The 16,203-nt window shown below is 42.9% G+C and overlaps 1 protein-coding gene across 3 annotated transcripts in view; it reads right to left on the bottom strand.

Moving 5' to 3' along the window:
• Positions 1–13,802, bottom strand: part of DNAH1 (dynein axonemal heavy chain 1) — a 132,646-nt gene extending 118,844 nt beyond the window's left edge. For 2 of the 3 annotated variants that reach the window (XM_035106095.2, XM_035106094.2), the window contains exon 1: positions 13,691–13,802. The gene's annotated coding sequence lies outside the window, so the exon portion shown is untranslated. The remainder of the gene's footprint in view (positions 1–13,690) is intronic. The other variant, XM_035106098.2, reaches the window with a different exon arrangement.
• Between the last annotated feature and the right edge of the window lie 2,401 nt (positions 13,803–16,203).

The following is a 16,203-nucleotide window of genomic DNA, read 5'->3' as shown; positions in this document are numbered from 1 at the left end:
ACTTGAGTTGCTATTCTGAGTGTGCCTCCAGTAGGAAACAACCATGGGCATTGGGCAACCACCTGAGGGTGGGTGAGCCAGCTGCATCTCTGCATCAGGAGTGATCAGTTGATCCAGTCACACTTAGAGGTACAGTGTGGCAGCTACTAGTGTAAGGTCACCAGAAATGTAATATGGATGATTGGCTTCCCAAATTGACCAGACGAAATCTCAGGCAGTTGTACATATTATAAAACAGATTTATTAAAACATTTATTGCAATAAATGGTGGCAGTGAGAATGAGTTTCTCATTCTGCCCGACCCATGGGCATACACAGAGTGCTTTTATACCTTTTTGACAGAGTGAAGTGAAGATCAGCCTTTCTGCAGTACTTCATCAACCAATCAAGAGAGAGCACCCCAAGATGCAAAGTCACCCGCCCAACTCTACTAGGTGGCGTTATGTACCTGGTACCTTCATACACGTGTCTATGTGGAATATTACAGGCACAATTGTGGTTGTGCTCTACTTATAATTTGCGGTGGGCTACATCCTCTTGCTCTTGTGGTTTATGCTAGAATTTCTTAGAAGTGCTGTGTGTGGTTAGATCTTTGCATTAGATGTGCAAACATGCTGTGCCTGTTTGCTTTCTATCAGAGGCAGAGAGATTTAGAATTGAATATACAAAATGGAGTTCCTCTTGCTCTTATGGCCTGACCAGGATTATTCTGGCCCTGGTCATTGCCACCCTATATTCCCTCCTCTTCAATATGGAGATGAAGAACAGGTGTGTTTCTGCATCTCCATTTGATTGACCCATCGCACTACAGTGTTTCCTGGTGTTTCCTGCTTGGCAGGGGGTTGGACTGGATGGCCCTTGTGGTCTCTTCCAACTCTAGGATTCTACAGAGGAGCCAGCAGCTTCCCATGCTCCAATGTTAGGCCAAAGGATGGGCAACAGAGAGCAAAATAAGTGAGGAAGCTTCTGCTGACTTTTCCCAGCTTGTTATTCAGCTTGTCTCAGAAGGGCTACCAGAAGCTTTATACAGACCAAGGTTCTGCATAGGGCTAAGACAATAAGAAAGAAAATTAATATTATGAGCAGAATCTCTTTTAACTATGACCAACCTGGGAGCCAAGAACTAATCTAACTCCATACACTGGGCAGACCTGCACCGTCTAGGCTAACCTTGTGGTACAAATCAGCCTGCTTCTTAATGTTTTTAACATCACTCTCAACACGTTTACTCTGGTTGTATACAGATGCTAGTTCAGAGCCCTCAGAAGATTGCTGGGCTGCAAAGAGGTATGTAGGGCAGAAGAAGGCTAACTGGAAGCTTGCTCAAATGTTAGGTTTTTGACTTCCAGGGAAACAGTGCAAGGCAGATAGAGAACTTCGGGGTGGGGGCTGCCTTTTCTACTGAACAGTTAAAATACCTGACCAAGGCTGTTAAATGTTTCTTAGGGTCACCAGAACTAAGAAGGTGCTAGGAACTAGCAGTCATTAAAGACATTAGTGCATTACTTTCTTAAATCAAATAGCAAAATATTTCACAAACAGACCTACATTTTGTTACCTGGCACATTCAGACCTTCATTTTGAAACTTCTTAACTTAAGGTATACAAGCTAGTGTTTCTAAAACTTGTGAATAACGTGCATTACTAAGCAGTTTCTTAAAAATGCTACCACACATACACATGGGGTTGGAAACTTTCCTAAGGGGGAAAGGATAATTCATTGTTAGGATAGACACCATCAGCTAATTCATAGGGCTATACACAAACTCTGAGAGCCTGTAGATTAAGGCATTCAGTCTGCAGAACTGTCAGTGTAAAATAACCATGAAAGTTTTTTTTTTTTCCTGCTTCAGCTTGATGCTATAAAGCAGAGTAAAAATGCTTGCTGAATTTAAGCCTGGTTCAGCTTTTGATTAATCTATTTCCATAACTCCTAAGCATTTTCTGTTGAAGTTTTTAGCCTTCGTGTTAGACCTAACTGGGAACACATATTTGCATTATACAAACATCATTTTTGTCGAAGCACAAGTGCCACTTTCTACTACATTGCATTTCCATTTGAGGCACAACAAAAAAAAATCGCAATACAGATTTTGGCAACAAAGGGTTCTTTCTCTCAGGTGGGCCATGAATCTATAATGGCCACACTAGTCTTCAGAGATACTAGGATACTATAGTTGCTGGAAATCTAAAAGCCAAGGGGCTTTAGCCACTGTTTCCAAAACTTTATGTCAGCAGGAAAATACACAGTTCTCTCTCAGCTCAGTACTGGGCTTCAATGCAAATCAGTGGGTTTCAAAAGTTCCTACACAGTTCTAAAGGCCAGGAATATATATATATATATATATATATATATAACAATTGGAGGTTTGTCCTAGCTGAGCATTTGGCTACAGAAAGAATGGCTATTGTTCCAGTTTGCCAGAATCAGGAGAGGCTTGCATTAGATATCAGTGGGCTACCAGAAGCTTCTCCCATCATTTCCAAAGCCAGAACTGAGGGGTGCACCTGGCCAGCTCTTCCAGTTACATCCCCAACCCAGCTATAGCCCTGTATCACCTAGGGAGTTGCTGGAACCCTCCCCATATCTGTATGACCTAGGGAGTTGCTGGAACCCACCCCATGGTTCAATTTCTGAAACTGTTTTGGGTCTGTTCGCTCAAGTGAGGCAGGTACACTGCCCTTCCTTCCAAATTAAGGATACTGCTTTGGGGGCAGGTAGACTTCTACTGTGGGTCCCACTCAATTGATGCCTCCCATACAAATATACATTCATACATACATATATAAGGGTCTAAGATTTACTGCGTCTCCTTGTCTCCTTGATGTTTGGTGCTGCATAAGATGGACATTCCTCAACCCGTGCGTCGAGTGACAGCGTCCGGAGTGTCACAGCAGGGGCTACTTCGGTTTCCCATGCGCTGGGCGTCTTTTGCCGGTCAGACGCTGCAAGGGGAAACTGGTGCACCGTGCGCTGGGTACCCACTTCTGATTAGGCACAGCAGGGTGTGGATCCAGGGGGTCACCTCAGGCACACTCACCAGTTGGAATGGATACCTCACCACCTAGGAATGAAGAGGGTCTCGTCTCCCTTCCTTCAAGGATTCACTCAGGGACTCGCTAGCGTCAGGCTGGAACCATCGTGTCAGGCTCCGCAAGGCTACACGCTGTTCGCTCGAGTGATTTCCTGTAGATAAAAAACAAAGGAGGGGGGGGGAGAGAGATTGTCCTTGTAGCTGCCGCTGCTGTTTTAGAACTTCTTGCTGGTTAGTCCACCACCAAACTCTCCGAGGTAGTGCGTCCCACGTATTGGACATTGAGGTGTGTCTGGCACACAGAAGTCATCTCTGGGATGTAGCAGCAGTTAGTTGAGAAGTCATCTCTGGGATATAGCAGCAGTGCCTTACAGCAGTCTTTGCAGAATTTCACAAGGCTTACAACAGGATTCCACGTCTGGTCCATCTTTCAGGATCTCCCTGTGGTTTCTCTTTCCTTCCACAGAACTTCATGCATGTGCAGGGTCGAGGGGGGCGCTTTAAATCCGTATTTGCCTCCCATCCAGCTGCCGACAGCTGAGTTCTGCTAGGATACTGAAGCCTGTTTTTCAAATTATGCAAAGTCTTGTGGTTTCTAGAAGAAGAAAAACTTACAGCTGCTTTGTAGCAACGGGCTGTTTCCGTGAGACATAAAAATTTTTTAAAGTCAAAGCATTTAGAGCAGTAGTGTTTTTGTAAGCTGAAACGTGGACCTCCAAAGCATAACATCTTTTTCTCCCTACTTTCACAGCAACTGTCTTGGTCACACAATGTCACACAATAGAATGTCCGAAATGGCAACACCAGCCAGGCACAGCCACAGTCTCTAAGTGCAGGTTGCAGGAGAAAACAAGTTGTGCAAATACAAATCATGCAGAATCGCTTGTGTAACCAAATAAGGGGGGTTACGCCACACATCTCTGCCGGAGGTTTGAGAGTTATTGAGATGTTGCAGCCTGTCTTCCAACGTAGTGTTAGATTCAAACAATGTCTTTACACACAAATCTCAATTCAGTATAACTTCCTTCTACCTTATCCTGAATTCTTTAGTTGACAGACATTCATTTCATTAAAATATGCAGTTCTACAAATTTTCCAACATGTTGCTGTCACAAAAACATATGAAATGGGGTTGCAGGTAGGAGGGTTAAACCCTTTAAACGTAGTTTGCTTTTAGAAGGACTCAAATGTCTCTTTTCCCCCATTCTTGTAAGTTTCCCCAAAAACTAAAGTCTGCACAGATTCAACAGGACTTGGGGAAAAGATTTTAATTGTTCAAATAAAATCTATTGTCTCTTGCGTTGTGAACTACTTAAGTACATAATTTTTTCCTTTTCTTTTCTTTTGAAGCCAGCTGAAGCATATGAAAACATTTTCTGAGCACCGTTACTGGCATTTTGTCAGTATCCTGTGCGGCGGTAGCCTCATTTCTAGTGTGGTGAATAGCATTTTAAAGGTTGCAGAGATGATTTTTCTGAACCAATCCTCCGCTGTCTGTTTGTACAGCCCTTTTAGGCATAAAATCAGTCTGATGCTTCTTTTGGCTTTTTGGTGCTGTTTCAAGGATATTTAAAAACAGAGTACTGGGTGCCTATGTTTATAACAAAGTCCAGATGGAGGTAACTCTTAAGTCACCTTGACCATGGCTCCTTGCCATGCCTGCCAAACCGACGAACTCTCTTCTGCTGGGACCCCCTTGTCCCATCTTTCTCCGAACACTCTTCCTTCCTCTTTTACATTGACCGAGACATCTCCGTCCTTTAAGGTCCAGTGGTTCCTTTCCCTAGCAACTGACCTTCACCCGTGACCTTTGAACCCCTTCTGGTTCCTCACTGGTCCTTGAGCCATTATTTGTTGCTGTTTAACCACTGCCTTTCTCTTCATCTTCTTTCTCAAAATGCCTTTCTTCTCTCTGGGGGGGGGGGGGATACTGGTTGACGCCACCTTTTTTTTCCTCCGAACTTGTTGTTGGCAGGACTTGTAAATTAAATTTCTTTTATAACATTCTGAATTTATCTATCATGAATTTTAGGGAAATCACATTTTTCCCTCCTCTTTACCATACTCCTCCCATTTATGGCCCTGTAAAGTATCCCCTCATTCACAGCACACACTGCAAACTTTGCCACACATACCATGCATTGGACACTTTACCACACTCTACCTCCCAGTTTTTCCTTGTTTCCTAAGTATCTATTTGTCAGGGGACCTCCTCCCTTCTGACTACTAACATACACATTTTCCTCCTCCCTTTGCCTCTTACCCAAAGCGCCTGGTTTTCCCAGTTGACCTCTAATTAACTGAGTACTACCAACACGCTGGAGATGTGATCAGGATCTCCCTTCCCCTCATTAAAGGGGGCCAATTCCCTTCAAGGTACCTTTTCCCTTTCTACTTACCCCAGCCGGCTTTTCCTGTTCTTCCCTTCCAACCTCGGTCCTTTTGCCTCTTCGTCCAGGGCACAGAAACTCAAGGGCCACCTCTGATCCTCCGGAAAAAGTCTGCCGGTGTGCACCAGACCAGAGGCGCCGTTAGGAATCTGCGCCCTGTCCAGTGGGGCAAAAGGGGACTGCCTCTGGTTCAGGGAAATGCCTTCATCCGAGTCACGCACGGCACCAGAAATGTAAGGTCACCAGAAATGTAATATGGATGATTGGCTTCCCAAATTGACCAGACGAAATCTCAGGCAGTTGTACATATTATAAAACAGATTTATTAAAACATTTATTGCAATAAATGGTGGCAGTGAGAATGAGTTTCTCATTCTGCCCGACCCATGGGCATACACAGAGTGCTTTTATACCTTTTTGACAGAGTGAAGTGAAGATCAGCCTTTCTGCAGTACTTCATCAACCAATCAAGAGAGAGCACCCCAAGATGCAAAGTCACCCGCCCAACTCTACTAGGTGGCGTTATGTACCTGGTACCTTCATACACGTGTCTATGTGGAATATTACAGGCACAATTGTGGTTGTGCTCTACTTATAATTTGCGGTGGGCTACATCCTCTTGCTCTTGTGGTTTATGCTAGAATTTCTTAGAAGTGCTGTGTGTGGTTAGATCTTTGCATTAGATGTGCAAACATGCTGTGCCTGTTTGCTTTCTATCAGAGGCAGAGAGATTTAGAATTGAATATACAAAATGGAGTTCCTCTTGCTCTTATGGCCTGACCAGGATTATTCTGGCCCTGGTCATTGCCACCCTATACTAGTAATCAGTTCAGTCTAATGCACACATTGCTGCAGTATTCAACTTCAAAATCTATAGCGTGTGTGTAGATTAGATAGATAGATAGATAGATAGATAGATGATAGATAGATAGATATAGATAGATACTGTGGTGTCAGACATGATGTACAGTACAGGCCTCCTGAAGCTACAGCCCTGCATGAGGTGTGAATTACTGCTTTTTGTCTCCGTGGGAAGTCAGCTCTGTCGCCTAATGACAACACTGCCAATATCACCACAATTTGCTATTTCAGTACTGATCTAATCATATGTGAAAGAAATAGGGCAATCACACTTATGAATTTCTGCATATCCACTCCAGGCAGAATATGTGTGTTAGAGAACCTGATTATCTATAGGTCAATTTGGGGACCAACATATTCAGTCTTCTCAGTCTCATCATTATGTACTGCGTCGGAACAACGATGTAGGCTAAAAGGTATTTCTGTCCAAAGGACTTATTTGGTTACTTGCCTATACAGAGAAATAAAAGCAAAATAACTACTCTCAGGTTCTAATGTGTTCTGGACCAGGGAGGTAAAAGAATTACCAGCCGTACTTAAATGCTGCACTGGGCCACCTTAAAGCGCTGCTGCACCCTGCAAATGAAAGGCTCCTAAAACACAAAGTATTAGGTGATGCATAATTGGGAAGGAACTGAAGCTCAGTTGCAGATGGAAGCTCACAGGTTCAGTCGCTGACATCTCCAGTTAAAAAAGGTTCAGGGTTATGTGAAAGACCCTTTTCTGCCTGAGGCCCTGGGCAGCCACTGTCATTCCGTTGTAGTAGACATCAATTAGTCTGACCTGGAATAGGGCAGCTTTCTGTTATTCGCTGCTCTAGCAAGCCCTCTTCCAATCAGCTCTGTGTGATTCGATCAATCACTCCAGAAATAGAGATGCAACTAGGTTTTCTCAGTACATACACATTCACTGTAAAAGGCACATGAATAATTATTCTTCAAGATCTTCAAGAGCTCTGCAAGCATTTGATGTGGAAATATTCTCTTTATGAAATTCATAATGTTTGAAGCAACCCTTAAACAGTAGAGGACACCTACATATTTGTTTATTATTTGGGGTTAAGGTGAGTCAGCTGGGGTACAGGGAAGTAAGGAGGGATTGCATTTGCTCCGCTCTGTGACTGAAGTACTGTATATTCCTGCGTATAAGACTACTTTTTAACCCAGGGAAATCTCCTCAAAAGTCAGGGGTCGTCTTATACGCCGGGTCGTATTTCTTATACGGCAAATATATCCCAAACTCTATATTTTAACTGGAAAAGTTGGGGGTCGTCTTATACGCCCAGTCGTCTTATACTCACCCCCACAACCCTCTATTTATAGCAAACCCAGCAAGTGCATGTTTAGCAAACAGACACACATTTGGTTAGGCCCTCGCCTAGTGATTTCATAGAGCTTAAAGACTAGAATTTTACTTAATTTGTATTTTATCTCTGGGTCTGCCATTTGTCAAGTCCCTGTGACTTTTTAAGCAATCTGGAAAAACGTTTTTTTTTTTAAATAATCTCTTTTATGAGTTGAGCTGACATCTCATTCGTATATCTATGTTCACAGTATGAGACAAAAACACAAATGAGGTAACCAAAATATAGGGCCACCGTTGGCAGAATCGCATTCTTCTATCATATAATGAGGAATTGGGGCTTATAGTTAGAAAATAGTTCAACAGAACGGATTTGAAACCTTGCAGTGTAGGAGATGTACAATTGATAATGGTTCATGCTGAATTTGGGGAAGAAGTACAGATAAGAAATTCCTTATTTTGAATAAGCTGAATGTTTGATAAGAGACTTCAGGATGTTGACAGGTGGTGTGTGTTTTTTCTTTCATAGACTATGCTTTGGTGGTTTTTCTGGAAAGATTTATCCATTCGCACTGCATGCTTTGGAAAATGGGCTGCTGTCTAGGTGAAAAGGAACATCTAATATTTGCTTTTGTCTAACAGTAGTAGTTATAGTAGTACAAATGTCAAAAAACAATCAAATTCAATTAACAAAAAACTTCATGGTTTAATACGTTGTGTTAAGGGATGTGCATTCAAGCTCCAAAATGCTGGGAAATGGCAGTTTTTAAGTGTATAAGACGCCCCTTATTTTGGGGGACTAATTAAATTAAAGAGGGAGGTTGCACAGAACTGTTGAGCTTTTGGGGGGGGGTGCCTAAGAATTCTCACCCATCTGGACAACAATTCCTATCACACGCGACGCAGAAGTAACCTATCGTTTTACCGCTCACAGACAGCACATACCAATCACACACCCAATTGCCGCAGCAGTGGCCAATCGACAGCAGCCATTGCCGCAGCCACCAATCACCTGCACTAACACTGGTGACAATATACTGCTCGCGGCAGCAAACAATCCCCTCCCCCCTCTGCACTACCCGTGTCTAAGATAAGCCCAATTTTTAATGTTATTTTCACATAATGAAAGTTCATCTTATACACAGAAAAGTATGGTATTTTGGCAATATGGATATGGCATGGTAAGCTATGCTGTGGTTAATTCAAGCTTCATCACTGCTTGGAGTACGTACACTGAGCAGGACAGAGCTGAAGTCCACCGACAGTCGTGAGGAACGGTGAGTGAGCAATTCACCTATGCATTATGGATTCAACTGAATCTCAACCGCTGTGCAGCTGGTACAGTCATCGGCACTTCGCTGGAGTTCTGTGCAATCACCAAAATCTATCCACCAATTAAAATAAACTCCTGCTCGCTATGCTGATCAAAGGAATGCCCACCTGTCAGATGCATAGGAGGAAGCACTCATACTAAGTCTTGACTATTGTGAAATTGGCACACTCTTTCCAGAGAATAGGAAAAGAAAACCTGGCTTGAAAATAATTTACCAAACACCTACAGTATTTATTTAACTCTTGACAATCTGCTCACTAAACCAACTACATAGAATGAGGTTTTAAAAAACAAAAACAAAACAGAGTATCTAACATAGTGATATGTCACGGTCATATTAGAAGAATAATTTCCACTTGCGCAATGTGATTCCCCTCTCCTTCCTCCCATGCACTCCTTAAATCTGTTCTAGGGGTTTCCCCAGTGCTCTAGAGCAGATCTGGGGAGGTTTTGGAGCACGCATGGGGGAAGTCCTTGATGTAGGGTTGCCACCACAGCTGTTATTCAAGATCTGCTGGAATTTTTTTGTTTTGCTGAAGCCAGTGCCAGTTAAGATGTGGCAACCCTGCTGCAATCATGATTTTTGGATCCTTGTGAAATCTGCTCCTTCCTCAAAGTCCTAAGCCAAAGTTCTCCTCACTCAAGGGAAAAGTTGTTGGCTTCTTTATTGTGCTGAGCAATTATTTTAATAGAAAGGATGGAAAATAAGAGTTCCTTTCTACTGGTCAATAAATGTTGATTCTTCTTCACATGTGTCATTCTATTGCTGATAAGAATTTCCTGCAGTTGGGCTTCAAAACTGATAATGAATATATTGTTGTACACTGGCTTTTTTATATAAGTGGGTAGCTTCTAATTATAATATTTTATAGGTTTGGGCTGCATAATTTTATTTTACACCCAAATAATATATTTTTCCTCCATATATTCATGAGCTTATTAAAGGTCAAAGAGTAATATTTTCCTTACCTAAAGCAGGTTAATAAAGGCTTCCATATTTTATGACATAAACTACGATCTTATTCAGGAAAAAAATGTTTTAAAAACATTTCACTAACACTAATATTTGCTACTACTGCTGATCATCCATACATTGCAGAAACAAAAACATTCATCAAGATATACCACAAGTTCTTCAACATCTCAAAAGCATATTTTCTGGATAAGTCTGTAACATTATTCAAGGCAAGGGCTGTGTAATGGTACTAAGAGAAATGAGATCATGCTATAATAGAAATGCTGACACAATATAAATCATGTGTGCCATGATGGCAATATCAATTCCTCAGTCAAAGCCACAATTACATATCCAAGACATTGAATAACCACTCATTTTTCTTACTCTCTGGATGAGCTTTTGATCTAGTGCTGCAGCTTCAACTCTTTGATTCAACATTTCAGCCAAATGGGCTAGGAAAACCATTGCTTTTTAAAATAGGGTTCAAAATGACTCAATTGTTTTAACAGGCAAAGAAAAAATACTTTTAAAAAGCAATCCAAACAACAACAAAAGGCTAAAAGGAGCAACATCAGATTGGCTGACAGATAAATATCTGAGGGAGAATAATATTCTCTGTCTGTCTGTGCATTCCTAGTGCCCCATTCATCAGGGGAATAAGCAAAATGTGGTTGGTTTTTTTTTTTAAAAAAAACCAAAACCTCTGCACCCACAACTCCAAATCCTGGTTCTAAATAACATTGTGCTAAAGCTCCTGTGATATCCCCAAAAGCTAGCCTTAAGATATGTTTGAAAGAATATGTGAAAATGGCATCTAGCTTCCCTTTGAGAACCAAAGAGCACAAAGTTTTCTCTAAATAAGCCATGCATGGCTGAATGGACCAGATTCTTAGAACATGTTTTAATGTCAGGGTTTAGTCCAAGGACACAGAAAGTAGCCACAATGCGGCTTAAAGATATGCCAAGTGAGTTTCTGTCAGTCCTGAGGAACTGCAACCAGTCCCCAAAACATCTGGAATTTGAGAAAATAGCTTCCAGGTGGTACTGAACCCTGAAAACTCTCCTCTCAGATATTATGGACTATGAATTCATACACTATGGTAAAAGATAAAGCATAAATGATCTGATACAAAAGCAGGTCCCTGAAGAACCAATACTGTAGTATAATTGCATAGAAGATCCTCCTGTCAACATTACCTTTCCAATGAATCAAACTTGTCCATACAGATGTGCAAGGGATTAAGGCAGGGTCAATATAGGCAAATATAACACTGAACTGGAAACATGAAAACCTGCTGTCAAAAAGAGCAGGGGGGGGGAAATAGGAAAACAGAATCCCAACATATTGTTAACAAACAAATAAAGACAGGATAAATATCTCAGGAATGTTTTATCTTTTGTAGTATATTATATCTCCAATTAATGCCATTTTAAATAATTTATGATAGCATTAGGATGATAATATAAAACAGTATTAGTACAAGAGCAGTGCAACTTTCAAAATACTTGTACAGCACAAAATACACAAAAATACTTGTACAGCACAAATCTATACAAGTTTACTCAGAACTGCCCCACTGAGCTCAATGTAGCTCACTCCCAGGAAAGTGGACATGATTGCAGCCTCATTAAGTAGTTCTAGACGTATGATTGAATGTCCTATGAAATCAGTGAATGTAAAACCATATTTGATTCTAGAGAACCTCATCTAAGCCTTAAACCAATACATTCTGTTCAAATTTTAATTACTAACAGAAGACACTCTATCTGAAGAAAAAGTTCATATTTAACTGTGTAAACTGTTTTAAAGCTTCAAATGAATTTAAAAAGTATTTCCCACATCCTAAGGTATGCTACTACAGTGCTTTGACAACCTCTCTGTTATTAAAGACTGACCATCGTTGGTCCAGTTCCTCCAACCACTGGAAGAGACTTCCCAAGTCACCGCGCACAACCATCTGATCTGACTTAGGATTCACTTCACCTAATGAACTCTTTCAGGTGCCACCCTTTCATGAAAATGAAACAATAACCTTTGAAGGTGACCCAGAAACTGCAATTAATCCAGAATGTGGCAGCTAGACTGGTGACTGGGAGTGGCCGCCGAGACCACATAACACCGGTCCTAAGAGACCTACATTGGCTCCCAGTACATTTCCGAGCACAATTCAAAGTGTTGGTGCTGACCTTTAAAGCCCTGTATATCTGAAGGAGCGTCTCCACCCCCATCGCTTAGCCCGGACACCGAGATCCAGCGTCGAGGGCCTTCTGGCGATTCCCTCACTGCGAGAAGCAAAGCTACAGGGAACCAGGCAGAGGGCCTTTTCGGTAGTGGCGCCCGCCCTGTGGAACGCCCTCCCATCGGAGGTCAAGGAGATAAACAACTACCTGACATTTAGAAAACACCCAAAGGCAGTCCTGTTTAGGGAAGTTTTTAATCTGTGATATTTTAATGTATTTTGGTATTTGCTGGAAGCCGCCCAGAGTGGTGGGGGAAACCCAGCCAGATGGGCGGGGTATAAATAATAATAATAATAATAATAATAATAAAGGAAAACGATGCCACAACTACCAGAGGGAGCTTAGTTCAATGTCCTATGGTGTGGAGTTTCTTGCCTGCTGTAATACGCTAAAATACAGGATTCTGACATTTAATTTAAAGGGACGTGGGACTGCTTCATTACAGTATTTCATAGAATCATAGAATTGTAGAGTTGGAAGGGGCCACAAGGGTCATCTAATCCAACCCCGTGATGCAGGAATATTTTGCCCAAAGATGGAAAACTACATGGTGACATTCAAGTAAAACCCAGTCATTTCACTGGCTAAGGTAGGCCAAGTCAAAGGGCACACTGTATCCTTGCTGAAATACACCTATGGTAGGTGCTTTATTACAGTAGTGTGATGACTTCAGAAAATTCCATAGCATCTTTCAGAGGCCCAGGAATGCCCTCGCTGGCCAGATCACGTTAGATAACTACAGCATCTTCTGACCAATGCATTAGGTTGTAACAGCTCAGCAAATGGATCAGGACCTGTCCTGCTTTTCAGCTCTGGCCGGTTAAATCAGAGAAACATACAAAAGAGGCCTGCTGCATCAGGTCAATCCATTGCAGCACCCTGTTCTGTCACAGAGGCCAACCTAGACGCCCATTGGAAGCCCTCAAGCAATGTTCTCTCCAGTGTAGCAATGCTTTCCCCCCAGCTTGAATAGGAGCCAACTCCTATGGACCAAGGGGTCTTCAGTCCCCCCCCCAATAAAATATTGTAGGGGGCTGCTCCCCCTTACCATTCAAATGGTGTGTGTGCACGACGTTACATGATTGATTATGCACAGGGCTGCCATACATTCGGGTCTCCAAAGGCGGAACTGACGTCCAGGGGGACGGGGACTTTGGGGTCAACAATTGGGCTCAACAGTTGCAATCTTCTTAACTTTTGGGGTGTCCTGGTTTTTACTTTTTGAAATATGGCAACACTAATTATGCAGGGCGTGGCTTACCTGCCCCCCCTTTATTTATGTGATTCCAAGCAAAGGCCTCCAGAAGCACGGAGGCTGGGGAAAAACCAGGTGCTTCAGCAATGAAGAGCATGAGAAAAGCCTGCCAGCTTGGGCCCACCCGCCAACTCAGGTGCCTGTGGGCCACTTGCAAGCAGGACCCCAGAGCCAAAGCGCGCCCCCTCCTGTGCATTCCCACCCCTATTATCCCCGTCCGCCACCCATCCCATTTGGGATCCCCCCTCCCCTCAGGCCTTCCCCGGCTGCCCACTTCCCCCAGTCCCACCCAGTAAGCGGCACAGGTGTACGCACCAATCTGCCCGGCCTCCCCCTCCTCCTGCGCCGGGAAACCGCTTTGGTCTCCAAGCCACAGACGCCGGGGACGGTTGCTAAGGGGACCGAACCATTCCGGACCGCTGCGGGGAGACACACAGCTGCCTCTTTACCCCAAGCAAGCAGCCTTCTTTGATACTCCCTAGATCTCTCCCCCCCCCTCTTCTCGGCATATCACTTCGCTGCATTCCTCACTTCCTCCCGCTATTCTCTCTACGCGCCCCCCCCCCCCCAACCGAGAAATTGGTTTTGCCAACGCTCGTCTGCTGCTGAGAGAGAAGAGCGGGAAGAAGTTTCCTTTATTCGGCCGGAAGGCCGCTTGGCTGCCCCGCAGTCTCGAACCAGGAACGGGGCGAGAAGCAGTGAGGGCCGTTGCGCTTCGTCCGGATAGGGAGGTGCATGCTTGTGTGTATATAAATAAGCATAAGCAGAGCCAGAAAGCTGGTGCAATGAGCAAAGTGCACTGAATTCGGGGGGAAATCAGAGGAGTTATTTGTGTCCAAGATAACAATGCGCAGAAGCCCAGCCCAGGCAAAACCCAGCTGGAAGTGTTTTTGCTTGAAATAAGTGGATACTGTATGTTTCTAAGCAAGATGCCTGGTCTCCACGATGCTGCAAAGTTGTCTCCCATTATTGTTACTGCATTACGTATTCTTATTATTAATTAAATTTGTAGATCTCAGGAGGGTTATAATGGATTTGGAGCATGTGAGAAGATGGATTAGGTCTGCTCTAGGGTTATTGGAACAGTGAGCATCCAGGGTGACCTGACCCAACAATCCCCCCCCCCAAACAAACCTCACTGCAGCCAACCACGCCCTGCCCCCCCCCCAATACCAAGAAGTGTGTGTGTGTGTGCGTGTGAGAGAGAGAGAGACTGGCATAAAACCCCACAAACATACCAAATGTACCACCACAATCCCCTCTTCCCCTTCTCTCTCTCTTCCTTCTTCTCCCACCTTACTCTGTATAATATCTCACATCAAATGTAAAACAAACTTTACGACTGGGGGGGGGGGAGAGAGAGAACACACATTTTTGTGTGAATCAAGATCTTTAATAAATTTAAAAAACAAAAACTGAGCATCTGACACTCTGCCTGCACTTCCTGGGCTTGGTAAATGATTCTGAGACGCCTTGAACTCTTTGGCCCGCAGTATTACAGAGGACGAGATGATTGGACAGTGTTCTCAAAGCTACCAACATGAGTTTGAATTTTTTTTACCAGCACCAGTCATGGCAGAAGCCAGAAGGTGCACTGGTAGCCTTCAGTCATTAGAGATTATTGGGTAACGGTTTGACTGTGATGGGGCCCTGAAGTGATGACTCCAGACCTGGTGAAGGTATGTATTCTTGGCTTATGCAGGAAGAACTATTGAGAATGATGCCTTATAGATCAAAAGGGTTTTATTGTGCTCCAGATTTTAAAAAAGACAATATAATATAAATGTAGCAGTGACTGCCAGGAATGGTGTGTGACAATCTGTGTTGGTTGTCAGTGGCAAGTTTTTTGCAGGTAGCAAATTAAGCCTTCAAGCAGTACAGTGGTACCTTGGGGTTTGCATATGTCTTGGTTTGGATACATTTTGGATTACAAACACATCAAACCCGGAAGTGCACGTCCCAGTTTGCAACCTTCTTTTGGGATTACAACCCATTTTGGGGGGATTACGAATAATTTTTTTTTGGAGGCCCCATTGGCGAAAGCACGCCTTGGGTTACAACCTGTTTTGGTTTACAAACGGACCTCCGGAACAGTAATGGTAATAATGCCTTCTACCTTGCCCCAAGCCACAAAAGGCTAAGGCACTTTAGGCACAATTCTATACATTCCTACTCTAAAGTAAACTCCACTGAATTTAATTGGACTTCTGTGTGAGTGTCATGTACAGGATGGCAGTGTTGTTATGACATTTGTTTGTTTAATTCCAATTTTGAATTGCTTCCTATAAAATATTTCCAAGCGGTTTCACATCATCAATAAAATAAATTAAACATCTTCATGAGCTATGCTTTGAAGGTTGGACAAAGTGGATTGAGAATGTAGTATCCATATATAAAAATGGTAAATCCTATGGAATGTATAATTTGTGTCTGAAAAAACCAACATAGGATTGCTCTGCACATGTCCCTTTTGTTTTGCTTTAAAACAACTGTTTGCCTTTGTATACAACCCAAAATGTGTCCAAAGGTTCAGCTTCAGTATCAACTGATGCAAATTAGAAAATAATAATAATTAAGAAACAAAACAAATCTGAGTCTTTTGTGATTTTAACCTAGGCATGGCAGTGTTTGTATTAGTAAATAAATAGTTTTGATATTCTGATAAACAGGGGCCAGCAGCTTGGCCACAAGGGGGCAGTGGAGATTACTCAATGAACCACAGGCAATGGCCATCTTCTGGGGCCTCCCTCAGAGGCCATGAATCAGAAAGTGAAGTGCTTGTCTTAACGAAACTTGCAAAGAAGAAAATATCCAGGTTTTCTACAGTG

Source organism: Zootoca vivipara, chromosome 2 (assembly GCF_963506605.1).
Source record: "Zootoca vivipara chromosome 2, rZooViv1.1, whole genome shotgun sequence".
In the NCBI taxonomy this organism is placed as follows: Eukaryota; Metazoa; Chordata; class Lepidosauria; order Squamata; family Lacertidae; genus Zootoca; species Zootoca vivipara.
The sequence above is the reverse complement of the archived record's forward strand: the minus strand, read 5'-3'. Positions and strand labels throughout refer to the sequence as shown.